At 47.1% G+C, this 13,656-nt stretch overlaps 1 protein-coding gene across 1 annotated transcript in view; it reads right to left on the bottom strand.

The window, feature by feature from the left end:
* The window catches only part of MMP2 (matrix metallopeptidase 2), a 29,903-nt gene extending 27,483 nt beyond the window's left edge, over positions 1-2,420 (bottom strand). Inside the window, exon 1 of the mRNA XM_008963879.5 lies at positions 77-2,420. The gene's annotated coding sequence lies outside the window, so the exon portion shown is untranslated. The remainder of the gene's footprint in view (positions 1-76) is intronic.
* Positions 2,421-13,656: the final 11,236 nt, after the last annotated feature.

Genomic DNA, 13,656 nt, shown 5'->3' with positions numbered 1-13,656 from the left:
AGATTCTGGGATGAACAGAGATGGAAAGAGAGAGATGGAAACAGAGACAGTGGAAGATCCCAGGTTGCTTCCTTACCTCTTTCCTTCTGCAAATGTGTAAGCCTTAACTTGGCCTCTCATAGTGCGAGATGCTAGGTACACCTTGGGAAATAGAGCAGTCAGGGGTCCCGCGTTAGAGACGTTGGAACCAGAGCGACTCCATCTTGAACAGGGGGCTGGGTAAAATGAGGCTGAGACCTGCTGGGCTGCACTCCCAGGAGGGTCCGCATTCTCAGTCACAGGATGAGATAGAAATTGGGCAAGACTGCTTTAATAAGATAGAGGTCACAAAGACCCCACTGATAAAACAGTATGCAGTGAAGAAGCCAGCCAAAACCAAGATGGCAAAGAAAGCGACCTCTGGTCATCCTCACTGCTCATTTTACGCTAATTATAATGCATTAGCATGTTAAAGGAAGCACCCACCAGTGCCATGGCAGTTTATAAATGCCATGGCAATGTGGGGAGGTTTACCTTATATGGTCTAAAAAGGGGAGGAGCCCTCAGTTCCACGAATTCCCCACTCACTCTTGAATCCTTTCCTGCGCCAAGCCAAGAATCCATGTGGCCTCTCAGGTCGAATGCCAATTTTGAAGTTCTCCCTGTGACAACCGTCTCTGAGGAATGTCTTCTCCCTCTCTCAGGAAAGACAGTTGAGAGATAAGCTGTGATGGGGAACTCCAGCAGGCTGTTGGGAACGCCTGACTTCAGCCCCTAAACTAGTAAAGACAATCAAGGAAGGCTTCCTGGAAGAAGTGACTTCTGAGCTGAGACCTGAAGAGCTAAAGAGGTGGAGTGCTGGGTGGGGAATATGGGGAATGTTTTAGGGAACATTGACAATGGCCCAGAGATGAAAAACAGCAAGAGGCACTGGAGAAGAAAGTTTTTTCTATCTGAAAAAGGTGGGGCACAGGGTGAGAGGATGGAGCTGGAGGGGTCAGTAAGGACCAGCCTAGGAAGGGGGCAGATAGGACTGGGGGTCAGCAGGGAACAGTTTGAGAAGTAAAGTCAGGGGCTGAAAGAATCAGGAGCAATATGCTTGTGGGGGGCATTGGAGGTCACGATTATGTCTTGATCATCAGAGCTGGAAAAGTCTCTGCGGCTTGGGTCTCAGTGGGCTTCAGACAAGTTCAGGCTTGTCTGGTGGGTGTGTGCTCTGACTTTCCAGAGTCAGTTTTAAAGGACCCTCTTGGGAGGGACCTTGCCCTGCAGGAGGGAGCCAGGCCCTTCAGCCTGACCCAGTGAGAAACCTTGGCCGTTTTGGAGAGGGCGAGACTGAGGTCAGTTGGGAAGGGGGATTGCCTCCTGGCCCAGCCCCACTGGGCTCATGTCCACGTCCTGTGGATAGCCAGAGAGCCAAGTTGGAGAGCTGAGAGCTGAGAGTGAAAATGGAAAAAGTTATCTCACTAAAGCAGGGGCTGCAAACTCGTGGCCTGTGGGCTAAATCCAGCCTGAACAGCATTTTGAAATTTGGGAAACTTCATGTAAAAATCTGACTTTCTGGTTTTCTTTTTTTAAAAAAATTTCCCCCAAATCTGGCAATACTGGATGCCAGTTTCCATATGGCAATAATTTGCTGAAGTTGAGTAGTGACTGCTCCCTTTAGATGAGGCACATACTTTGGTTTGCCACAGTCCTCACCACTCTCTATTGTATTGCCTTGTATGTGACTCCCTTCACTGGGTGTTGTTCATTTACACTTGCCCAATTTGAGTTTTAACCTTTTCAGAAAGTCTCTGGAGTCTGCATAACATGCTTTGGAGCTCCTCTGGCAGAGGGTAGCTTTGACTGTACCTCTTCACAGCCTCTGTGGTTTTGGCATTCCAAGGGTATCGGTTTCCAGTGTGGGGCTTGGTGCCCATTCAGAGATGGCAATGGCTGCAGAAGCAGCACTCAGTGAGAGGGAGGCTTCTGTGCCCAGCAATGACTATGTCAGAGGCATTGGAACCAGAGCAACTCCATCTTGAATAGGGGTTAGACTAAGACCTGCTGGCCTGCATTACCAGTAAGTTAAGGCAATCCTAATCATGAAATGAGATAGGAGGCTGGCACAAGATACAGTTCATAAAGACCTTGCTGATAAAACAGGTTGCAGTAAAGAAGCTGGCCAAGACCCACCAAAACCAAGATGATGATGAGAAAAACCTCTGGTCAGCCTTACTGCCACACTCCCACCAGTGCCACGACAGTTTACATATGCCATGGCAACGTCAGGAAGTTATCCTATACGGCCTAAAAGGCAGAAGCATGAATAATTTACCCCTTGTTTAGCATATAATCAAGAAATAACCATAAAAATGGGCAACCAGCAGCTTTTGGGGCTGATCTGCCGATGAAATAGCCATTCTTTTATTCCCTTACTTTCTTAATAAACTTGCTTTCACTTTATGGACTTGCCTCAAATTCCTTCTTGTGTGAGATCCAAGAACCCTCACTTGGGGCCTAGAATGGCCCAGGGGACGAGGAGAGAACAGGCAGTATCTGATGATAATGGGCTTGTTGGTGAGCACATGCAATATGCTCCAGGGCCCCTGTGCACTCCTGTATATCTCTCTTCCCCTGCCACGGTAACCCTGGGAGCCCTGTGTTGATCTAGCAAAGTCGTAAAATGAAAGCAACCAGACCCATTACAGACTTCGTAAGTGAAAAACAAACTCTTAGGCAACGAACCATGGAGCTTTTGGGATATGTTTGTTACTGCAGCATCTTTTAGTCCTTCTTAATATAGATGCAAAAATGCTGTTTAGTGGATATAATTGTGTTGCCAAAAAGATATGTTCAAGTCCCAATGCCTGTGACTGTGCCCTCACATGGAAATAGGGTCTTTGCAGATACAATCAAGTTAAGATGAGTGGGCTCTAATCCAAAGCCTGTTGTCATGATAAGAAGACAAAACTTTGGACACAGAGACACACAGCAAGAAGAACTCCATGTGACCATGGAGGCAGAAATTGGAGCAATGCCTGCAAGACAAGGAATGCCTGCAAGACAAGGAGTTGCCTGCAACCCAAGGAGTTGCCTGCAACCCAGAAGCTAGAAGAGACAAGAAGGAATTCTTCCCCCAGAGGCTTCAGAGGGAGCGTGGCCCTGCTGACATGTTGGTTTTGGACTTCTAGTCTCAGAGCTCTGAGAGAATAAATTTCTGTTGTAAGCCACCCAGTCTGTAGTGCTTTTTTACAGCAGCCCCAGAAAACTACGCAGGCTGTGATTAGAAGACGTCGCCATATGACATGAATTCTGTCATTTATTCGGGAAGTTTTTGATGAACACTGTTTTTGGTGCTGGGGTACAGTGGCATTAAGGTGGTGTTTTATTGATGAAGAGGCAGAAATTACAGTGTGGGACACTAAGCAGGGGACAGAGCATTGAGGGAGGTAGTGGCCATGTGCCATGTAAGCCTTCCCAAGACCCTGTCCTCCTACTTTTAGTAGCTGCCCCTTAGTTTCCCATTGGGAAGCTACTTCTCCCCAACTCTAGGTCTGAGTTCAGCAGATGTGACCCACCTCCTGGCTCCACAGTGGCAACGTGACCCAAGCTGGGCTAAAAGGCAGATCCAGGCATCTTGGTGAGGTGATGATTCAGATACTGGCTTGTGAATCCATTGGAGCCAAGGAAAGTTAATTCTGGGACTTTAGCTGGAGGTACAGGTTACCTCATTTTATTCACACTTTGCCCTACTGTGCTGTGCAGAGATAGCAATTTTGCAAATTGAAGGTTTGTGACTACCCTGCGTCAAGCAAGCTTATTGATGTCATTTTTCCAATAGCATGTGCTCACTTCCTGTCTCCGTGTCACATTTTGGTAATTCTTGCCATATTTCCAAATTTTTCATTGTTATTATATCTGTTATAGTGATCTGTGATCAGTGATCTCTGATCTTACTAGTTAATTGTTTGGAAGTGCCACAAATGTCAGGCCTCCAAGCCCAAGCTAAGCCATCATATCCCCTGTGACCTGCACGTATACATCCAGATGGCCTGTTCCTGCCTTAACTGATGACATTCCACCACAAAAGAAGTGAAAATGGCCAGTCCCTGCCTTAACTGATGACATTACCTTGTGGAATTCCTTCTCCTGGCTCATCCTGGCTCAAAAGCTCCCCCGCTGAGCACCTTGTGACCCCCCACCCCTGCCCGCCAGAGAACAACTCCCCTTTGACTGTAATTTTCCTTTACCTACCCAAATCCTATAAAACGGCCCCACCCCTATCTCCCTTCGCTGACTCTCCTTTTGGACTCAACCCGCCTGCACCCAGGTGAAATAAACAGCCTTGTTGCTCACAGAAAGCCGGTTTGGTGGTCTCTTCAGATGGACGCGAGTGAAAACAAACTGTGCCCATATACAAGGGTGAACTAAATCACCCTTGTAAATGTGTGTGTTCTGACTGCTTTACCAACTGACTGGCCATTCCTCATTTCTCTCCCTTTCTGTGGGCCTCCCTGGACCCTACAATCAACAATATCAAAATGAGGCCAGTTAATAACTCTACAATGGCCTCTAAGTGTTCAGGTGAAAGGGATGGTTGCACATTTCTCACTTTACGTCAAAAGCTAGAAATGTTTAAGCTTAGTGAGAAAGGCATGTCAAAAGCCCAGAGAGACCAAAAACTAGGCCTCTTGCACCAGGTAGCCAAGTTGTGAATGCAAAGGAAAGCTCTTAAAGAAAATTCAAAGTGCTATCCCAGTAAACACACAAATTATAAGAAGGTGAAACAGCCTTATTGTTGATACTGACAGAGTTTGAGTGGTCTGGAGAGAAGAACAAAACAGCCATAACATTCCCTTAAGATAAAGCTTAGTCCAGAGCAAGGCTCTAACTCTCTTCACTTCTATGAAGGCTGAGAGAGGTGAGGAAGCTGCAGAAGAAAAGTTTAAAGCTAGCAGAGGTTGGTTCATGAGGTTTAAGAAGAGAAGCTGTCTCCGTAAGATAAAAGTGCAAGGTAAGCAGTAAGTGCTGATGGAGAAGCTGCGGCAAGTTATCCAGAAGGTCTAGCTAGGACCATTGATGAAGGTGGCTACACTAAACAACAGATTTTCAATGTAGATGAAACAGCCTTCTACTGAAAGAAGATCCCATCTAGGACTTTTATATCTAGAGATGAGAAGTCAATGCCTGATTCAAAGGACAGGCTGACTCTCTTGTCAGGGGTTAATGCAGCTAGTGGCTTTAAGTTGAAGCCAATGCTTGCCCGCTAATTCAAAAATATTGGGCCCTTACGAAAATTTCTTTCAAACTACTACTGCTTATTGAGAAGGCACCTGGCCACCCAAGAGCTCTGATTGAGATGTATGAGATTCATGTTTTCATGCCTGCTAACACAACATCCATTCTGCAGCCCATGGATCAAGGAGTAATTCTGACTTTCAAGTCTTATTATTTAAGAAATGTATTTCATAAGGCTATAGCTGTCATACATAGTGATTCCTCTGATGGATCTGGGCAAAGTAAATTGAAAATCTTGTGAAAAGGATTCACCGTTTCAGATGCCCTTAAAAACATTCATGATTTCGTGGGAGGAGGTCAAAATATCAACATTAGCAGGAGTTTGGAAGAAGTCATTTGCAACTCTCATGGATGACTTTCAGAGGTTCAAGACTTCAGTGGAGGAAGCAACTGAAGATGTGACAGAAATAACACGAGAATTAGAATTAGAAGTGGAGCCTAAAGATGTGACTGAATTGCTATAATCTCATGATCAAACTTGAATGGATAAGGAGCTGCTTATGGATGAGCAAAGAAAGTGGTTTCTCGAGACAAAAACCTACTCTTGGTGAAGATGCTGTGAACATTGTTGAAATGACAACAAAGGATTTAGAATATTCCATAAACTTAGTTGATAAAGGAGTGGTGGCAGGGTTTGGGAGGATTTACTCGAATTTTAAAGGAAGTTCTAGTGTAGATAAAATGCTATCAAACAGCATTGCATGCTGCAGAGAAATCTTTTGTGAAAAGAACGGTCAATCAATGCAGCAAACTTTATTGTTGTCTTATTTTAGGCAATTGCCACAGCCACCCCAGCCTTCAGCAGCCACCACCCTGATCAGTCAGCAGCCATTAACAATGAGGCTACACTCTTTGCCAGCAAAAAGGCTATGACTCACTGAAAGCTCAGATGATTGTGCTCATTTTTTTTTTTTTTTTTTTTTTTTACCAATCAAGTGTTTTTAAATTAGAGTATGTACTTTTTTTTAAACATAATGCTATTACACACTTAATAGACTATAATGTAATGTAAACATAACTGTTTTTTTTATAATCAGGGTCTTACTGTGTCACCCAGGCTGGAGTGCAGTGATACAATCATGGCTCACTGCAGCTTCTACCTCCTGGGCTCAAGTGATACTCCCACATCCGCCTCCCGAGTAGCTGGGACCACAGGTATGCACTACCATGCCCAGCTAATTTTTTTGATTTTTTTTTGTGGAGACAGGGTCTCACTATGTTGCCCAAGCTGGTCTCAAATTCCTGGGCTTAAGCAATGTTCCCCCGTCAGCTTTCCAAATTGCTGGGATTACAAGTGTGAGCCACTATGCCCTGCCCATAACTTTTATATTTTTTGGGAAACTAAAAACTGTGTGTGACTTGCTTTATTGCAATATTTGCTTCATGGTGGCTGCCTGGAATTGAACTTGCAACCTCTAGGAGTTATGCCTCTATTTGGGATGCACCTACACTTTCACCTGTAAATGAAGTTGGTCTGACCTAAGCGTGGAGCTACCTTTAAGGTTAGATAGAGGCTTCCCAAGGTTGAAGCTTCACCAATGGGAACAGAGCCAAAAAATCAGTGGAAACCCTGGACCCAGCCCTGCCTGTAGCCAGAAGTATCCTTCACTTTTTAGTTTGTGAGCCAATAAATCTCCTCCTCTCAACTTTGAGTTTTGTTTTGTTTTTTGCTTAAAGCTGCCTGGGTTGAGTTTCTGTCACTTGCAACCTGAAAGTCTTGACTGAAACAGTGAAAGACTTTAGCTGAGAAACCTCTTAGCCGAGAAACCTCCCATCTTAAAGATAAGAAACTGCAAAGCTTCTCATCTTTAAGGTCTCAGCTCCAGTGCTGCCTCCTCAGTGAAGCCTTGCTTGACTAGTCATCCCCTAAAATGAGTCACCTCTGTGTTATTTCATTTCTGGAAGCTACTGCTGTCTTGAAACAATCTTGTAACGTTTATTTCTGACTTCTTTATTGATTTCTGAACTAGAATGTCGGTTGTGTTTCCAGTACTTAGAACGGGGTTTTGCACATAGTAGGTACTCAATAAATATCTGTTGAACAAATAAATGGTTGAAGAAATGAATGATTCTTCCATACACATGAGCAGATGGAAGGGCAGGCTCAGTAAACAGACTTAGGGCTGGTGGGGTGGTCCCCAGGGTAGAAGGAAAGGCCAGAAAGAGCATGAAGGCTACAGAGACCCTCTACCCGAGGTCCCTGCCCTCCTTGGTTTTGTCACAGGTCCCAGGTACATCTGAGAAGCATTCAAGGGCCCAAAAGTGGGCTGGAACACACAGCCCTTAAGGAGCAGAGGCAGGGCGTTCCCCAGGGCCAAGACATCCCAGAAGATTTAGGTTCTCTGCTGGGCTCCTCAACCCCAGGCTCATGGATTCCAAGCTCCAGAGGCTCAGAAGTCCTGGTTACTGTTCTTAAAACCCTTTGCCAACTTTGACTTACTCTTAAATAAAACCACAACTCCTTGCCACAGCCTGCAGAACCCTCCACACCCTGCCGTGACCTCTCTGCAGCAATCGGGATCCCAGGAGGGAGCAGATGGCCCTCCCGGATAAGGATAATTCGAGGAGAGCTTACTGATGATGGATTAATTCCAAAGCACAGGGGTAGGGTATAAGGGAAGCCAAGGGGTGGCACGCAGGGACCTGGGCCAGAAGCACCAGGCCCAGAGGGCTGACCAGAGGGAGCAGTTCCTGGAACCCAAAAGGAGGGAAAATTGCACACAGCAGAGGCCATGAATGAAGCAGCCAGCCCCAGGCAACCTCCCAGGAGGAATCCGGAAATAAACACACTGACTTTATTCTCCTCTCTCCTTCTGATCTTTTGCCAGGCTCCCCATTGGCAGAACCCAGTCCAGCCCAGGGAGCACAGGAGCTGAGCAATGCAGTCTGAGGGTGGGAGGTGCAGAGCCACCTGGGGAGGCAAAGAGGAGGGCCCAGCTCTGGCTTCTGTCTTTGCATTCTTTCCCTTGATCTTTCAGCTTGGGCCACACTAGCCTTCTCTCTATTCCTGAAAGATAGCAACCCTGTGGTGAGGGCCATAAAGGTGGCTCCTCGGGTCCTCTTTTAAGAAAGAACTTGCAGGCCGGGCTCAGTGGCTCTCACCTGTAATCCCAACACTTTGGGAGGCCGAGGCATGTGGATCACTTGAGGTGAGGAGTTCGAGACCAGCCTAACCAACATGGTGAAACCCTATCTCCATTAAAAATACAAAAATTAGCCAGGAGTGGTGGTGCATGCCTGTAGTCCCAGCTACCCAGGAGGCTGAGGTGGGAGGATTGCTTGAAGCCTGGAGGTGGAGGTTGCAGTGAGCCAAGATTGCGCCACTGAACTCCAGCCTGGGAGACAGAACAAGATCCTGTCTCAAAAAAAAATAAATAAATAAAATAAAATAAAAAATAAGAAAAGAAAAGAAAAGAAAAAGAAAGAACTTGCCATTCAGCAGCAGAATGCAGTGAAATGACAGCCTCAGCCTTTAAGCCTAAGCCATCTTCCTTTCAGTCAAGCCCCAGCTAATGGTTAAGCACGGCAGGGGGCTAGAGCCTGGTGTATCTGCCTAAATGTGGGACTCCTATCCTTTCTCCAGAGCCCCCCATGGGGTGGGTTGATACTTTTCAGAGCTGTGTGGAGGTCTGAGATTCTCTCTTTTCAAATATGCTTCATTCCCCCTTTTTTTTCTTAGTCCCCCAAACTTATAGCTTCATCTCAGACTCTGATTCCTGGAGGACGCAACTAACACATCTGTCCCCACTGGATTTTGCATTCAATGTTCCCTTGAACTGCAAAGCTTCTCATCTTTAAGGTCTCAGCTCCAGTGCCACCTCCTCAGCAAAGACTTCCTTGACTGACCATCCCCTAAAACCAGTCACTCCTGTGTTATTTCATTTCTGGCAGCTACTGCTGTCTTGAAACAATCTTGTTACTTTAATTTCTGACTTTTAAAAATTGACTCCTGCCCTTGAATGTCAGCTGCATCTCCAGTACTTAGAACAGGGTTTTGCACATAGTGGGTGCTCAATATACATCTGTTGAATAAATACATGGTTGAAGAAATGAATGATACTTCCCTAGATACGGGGAGATGGAAAGGCAGGCCCGGTAACTGGAGTTGGGTATGGTGGGGTGGTCCCCAGGGTAGAAGGAAAGGCTAAACAGAGCATTGGGGGCTCTGCCCTTGGCTGCTCAGGAGTCATTTGGCTGACTCAAAACTCTAGGGATTTTCTTGTCTTATAAAGGCACAGGTTCCATCCTAGAGCTTCCCTTTCTGCCATGTGGAGGTAAGGTAAGGATAGACCACTTTAGACTTGGGAGTCTGAAGGTAGAATTGTTTATTTGTAAACAACAGCAGGAGAAATTTAGGGTAGGCTCTAGGTGGGACTTCCCAACAGCAAATAAAAACAATGAGGATTTAAAGGGTTCATAAGGTAGGCCCACTTCCCTGAGGGTCCTTAGCAAGACAGAGGACTGGTGAGACCCTCTTTGGCCTAGCCTGGACTCATGGGTGAACTCCAGGATCTTAAGACAGCTTGAAGATTCTGGCTGGGCTGGGAAGGATAAGCGGGCAGTTGGCTTCCTTCCTTGCCACCCCCACCTTGCTCATTGCTTCCCCCATCCAATTTTCTCTCCACCACCCCAACTTGGGGTCTCTGAGTCCCTGAGTCACTGTGTCCTCCAAGACTCTGCCCCGGCCCACTTCCCCATCTCTCCCTGCTGTGTTCTTAGCCACAGCCTCTGACTTTGGTTTTGTCCAAATGTGTGGCCTCTGGCTGGGATGGTCAGGACAGGTTAGGATGTGGCCCTGGGGCAGATGTTGCTTGTGCCTGCTCACCCCAACTCTCTGTTCTTCTGCTCACAGCACACTAGGCTGTCCTCAAGAAAGCAGGTGTCCCTACCAGCCATGTGCCCCAGGTCGGTGGGAGACTTGAGCCCTCAGGGACATGATGCTAACTTCAGGAATGGGCATAGAAGACTGTCGAATGTGTCTGTCTGGGGCAAGGGGCTCCTCAGAGAGGAGCAGGGGAACAGAAGACATGGCCTTGTGATGCCGTTTGAGATCCTGGATCCAGCTATACCTGAAACCAATCTAGTCTTGGATTTTTCAGTCTAGTGAGCCCTTTTTATACTTAGTCCAATTTCAGTAACGTTTCTATTATTTGTACCTAAAAGCTCCTGGGCAATAGAAGTGTTACCTTGGAAAGGCCACCACTAAGCTTCTCCCCAGCAGGACTCATCCCCCAGGGAAGGAGTCTTCAGTGGATAAGGCTAGTGAATTGCCATAGGTCCTGGTGTGAGTCTGTCTGTCTGCAGGTCACTAAGCCAGGCAGTGACCTTGCCATTTCCTGTGCTTCTGGGGGTTGGGTTTTCCCTGGGCACCATGGGGTGGAAGAGATCAGAGTAGAGATCTGGCCCCCATGGAGCACCAGGACATCATTGAGGAAGGGGCCACATTCCTGCTGCTGTTTGAGCAACCCTGGGAAGCCCAGGTTATGGGGAGCTAGTTGGAAACCAAGCAGTGAGCTCCCTGTGCTGTACGGGAATGTGCTCAGACCAGCTTGGGCTCCTCTACTGGGGGAGGCTGCAGAGAGGACGCTACCCACCCAGATCTGCCTCTGGTTGGAGGACCTATGTCCAGCTGCTAGTATGATGCTGCCTTGGCAGAAGGGACCAGCTTCCCTGAAGGTCACGTCTTTTCCTGGAGCAAGGCATCCAAGGTTGGTTGGTGCCCAATTAGAAAGGCTCCACTCCCTCCTTTTCCCAATTTGGAACACTTCTTTTTTTTTCTTTTTTCTTTTTCTTTTTTTTTTTTTTTAAGACAGAGTCTCACTCTGTCACCCAGGCTGGAGTGCAGTCGTGATCTCAGCTCACTACAACCTCTGCCTCCCAGGTTTAAGTGATTCTCCTGTCTCAGGCTCCTGAGTAGCTGGGATTACAGGTGTTTGCTACCATGCCTGGCTAATTTTTGTATTTTTAGTAGAGACAGGGTTTCACCATGTTGGCCTGGGGAGTCTCGAACTCCTGACCTCAAGCGATCCACCCGCGTTGGTCTCTCAAAATGCTGGGATTACAGGTGTGAGCCACCATGCCCAGCCCAATTTAGAACACTTCTGAAGTGCCGTTCAGTTCTAGAGCTTCCCTGTGAGGTGGGATGAGGCCTTTGTGGAGACTGCACAGCAGCCCACCTTCTCTACCTGCCCCATTCCACTTCCTTCCTTCCCCTTCTGAGGGTGGTGACCCCAAGAGCACTTCCTGATAAATCTCCTGCTTACTCTTTGTCTCAAAGTCTGGGCCTCCTAGGCAGTCCATCCTGTGAAAATCCCCCATAGCACCATGGGTTCCTCATGGACACTTGTTCCTTTGGGTTAAGGCACTGTCCCTTAGGTGGGGTGGGGTTGGGGACAATACTTTTCCAGAGGAAAGGGAACATGGTAGCCACACATTTGTTACTGGTAGCCTTTCCAGGCCTGCCTTCCTGTAGAATCGAAGACCACAAATGGTCGGAGAAAGGAGAGGCCCAGATCGGGGCATAGCCAGAAGTGGGGTCCTTGGACAGTTAGGGACTGCTAACTGAAGACCAGCATATCAGATCTGCATAATTCCCAGAGATGATCCAATTCAATTTCCCTGTTTAATGACAGCCAATGCTGGGAGAGAGACTGAGTACTGACTGCATGTCAGGCACTGTGGTAGGTCTTTTATGGATGTTAATTTCCAGGGTATTTCTTTGAAACGGGTGGCATGGTTAGCAACCTGTTTAATAGTTGAGGAAGCTGAGGCACAGAGAGGATGACTTACTCGTGGCCACACACTTAATATCAGCATCAGGATATGCCTTGGGGTTCTCTAATGCCATAGCCTTTCCACCTAACCACCACATTACTAGACTTCCCGGAGAGATGGGGAAACTGAGGCACAGGAAAGGATTTGCCTGGGCCACACAACAAAGGGAGGACAAACAGCAATCCCCTGGGCTCACTTTGAGCCAGGAACTGTGCCAGGCATTTTCACACAGGTTGTTGTACTCAGTCCTCCCAGTAAATTCAGGGGTGACTAGGCTATGACTATGATGGGAAAAGTGAGCCCAGAGAAGTTAAGGAATTTGACCAAGGACACACAGCAAGTAAGCACAGTACTGGAACCCGAATCGTTGATTCTGTCCTCTGCAGCTGCTGCTACCTCTTCCGCGGCTGGGTTCTCTCTCTGCCCAGCTCCCCACTCTGCTGTCTCGTGCCCCTTTGTGGCATCCCTGCAGCCAACATCCCTCTGCCCCTCCACTGCCCTCAGCTCACTGGTTCCCCCTAGTTTAGGGATGTTCTCCAAATGCCCTCCCTTTGACCCATCTGCAACTCTACCCTACTTTCAAAGGCAGCTCAAAACTCCTTGCCTCCAGGAAGTCTTCCTTGATTCCGAGCCCTTCATCTGCAGCCATGTTTGGGTACTGAATATGGCTTCCAGATCATGTGACCCCAGGTGACAACCTCATAGAGCCTCACTCCCTTTATTTGTCCAATAATTGTAGCAACTCTCTCTCAGGGCTTTGGCAAGAATTTGTTGGTGTTTACAGTGCCTGGAATGCATGCAGTAGATATCTAGTAATTGATCATTATCTTTATAATAATGTGTTCCCTACAGTGTTCACCAAGCAGGCCTGTGTGTATGTGTATGTGTGTGCGTGTACAGGTGTGTGTGTGTGTATATATGTGTATATGTGTAGATATATGTATGTGTATATATGTGTGTATATGTGTGTGTTGTATATGAGTATGTATGTGTATATATGTGTGCGTGGATGTGTGTGTATGTGTATGTGTACACGTGTGTATATATGTGTGTATGTAGATATGTGTGTATATATGCACGTGTGTGTTTGTGTGTATGTTTATATGTGTGTGTATGTGTGCGTGTGGATATATATGTGTGTATGTGTATACGTGTGTGTGTATGTACGTTTATATATGCGTGTGTGTGTGTGTGTGTATCTGTCCAAATCAAAAGATCAAAAGTCTTTGGTGAGTACTTACTGAGTGCAAGGTTTTTGTGCTGGGAGGAGGCGCCCAGACCATTGGCCAATGAGGCTCTGATGAGGATGGGGTTGGATGCTCATTACCCTAAAATAGAACTGGGCCTCCTTGGCCGCCGAGCTCCTCCTTGGGCTTAGAATTACCTGGGCAGGGAAGGATCTGTGCATCTCTCAGACTACAGGTTCGCTAAGGCGGGGTGACTCCAGCCCCGATCCCACATTTCTAAGGCGCGCTTCCTTCTGCAGATAGGCTGCGCCATCTGGTGGCCACTTTTGGAGAAGCAGCCTCAGGGCTCAGAGCGGCCTAGATCAGCCTATTCTCTGGGCTCATGGCACCATCTAGTGGCTTTAATGCACAATCACGGTCCATTAGCTTCAGT

This window comes from Pan paniscus, chromosome 18 (genome assembly GCF_029289425.2).
Source record: "Pan paniscus chromosome 18, NHGRI_mPanPan1-v2.0_pri, whole genome shotgun sequence".
NCBI classification, from domain to species: domain Eukaryota; kingdom Metazoa; phylum Chordata; class Mammalia; order Primates; family Hominidae; genus Pan; species Pan paniscus.
This window is presented reverse-complemented; position numbering and strand designations above follow the sequence as displayed.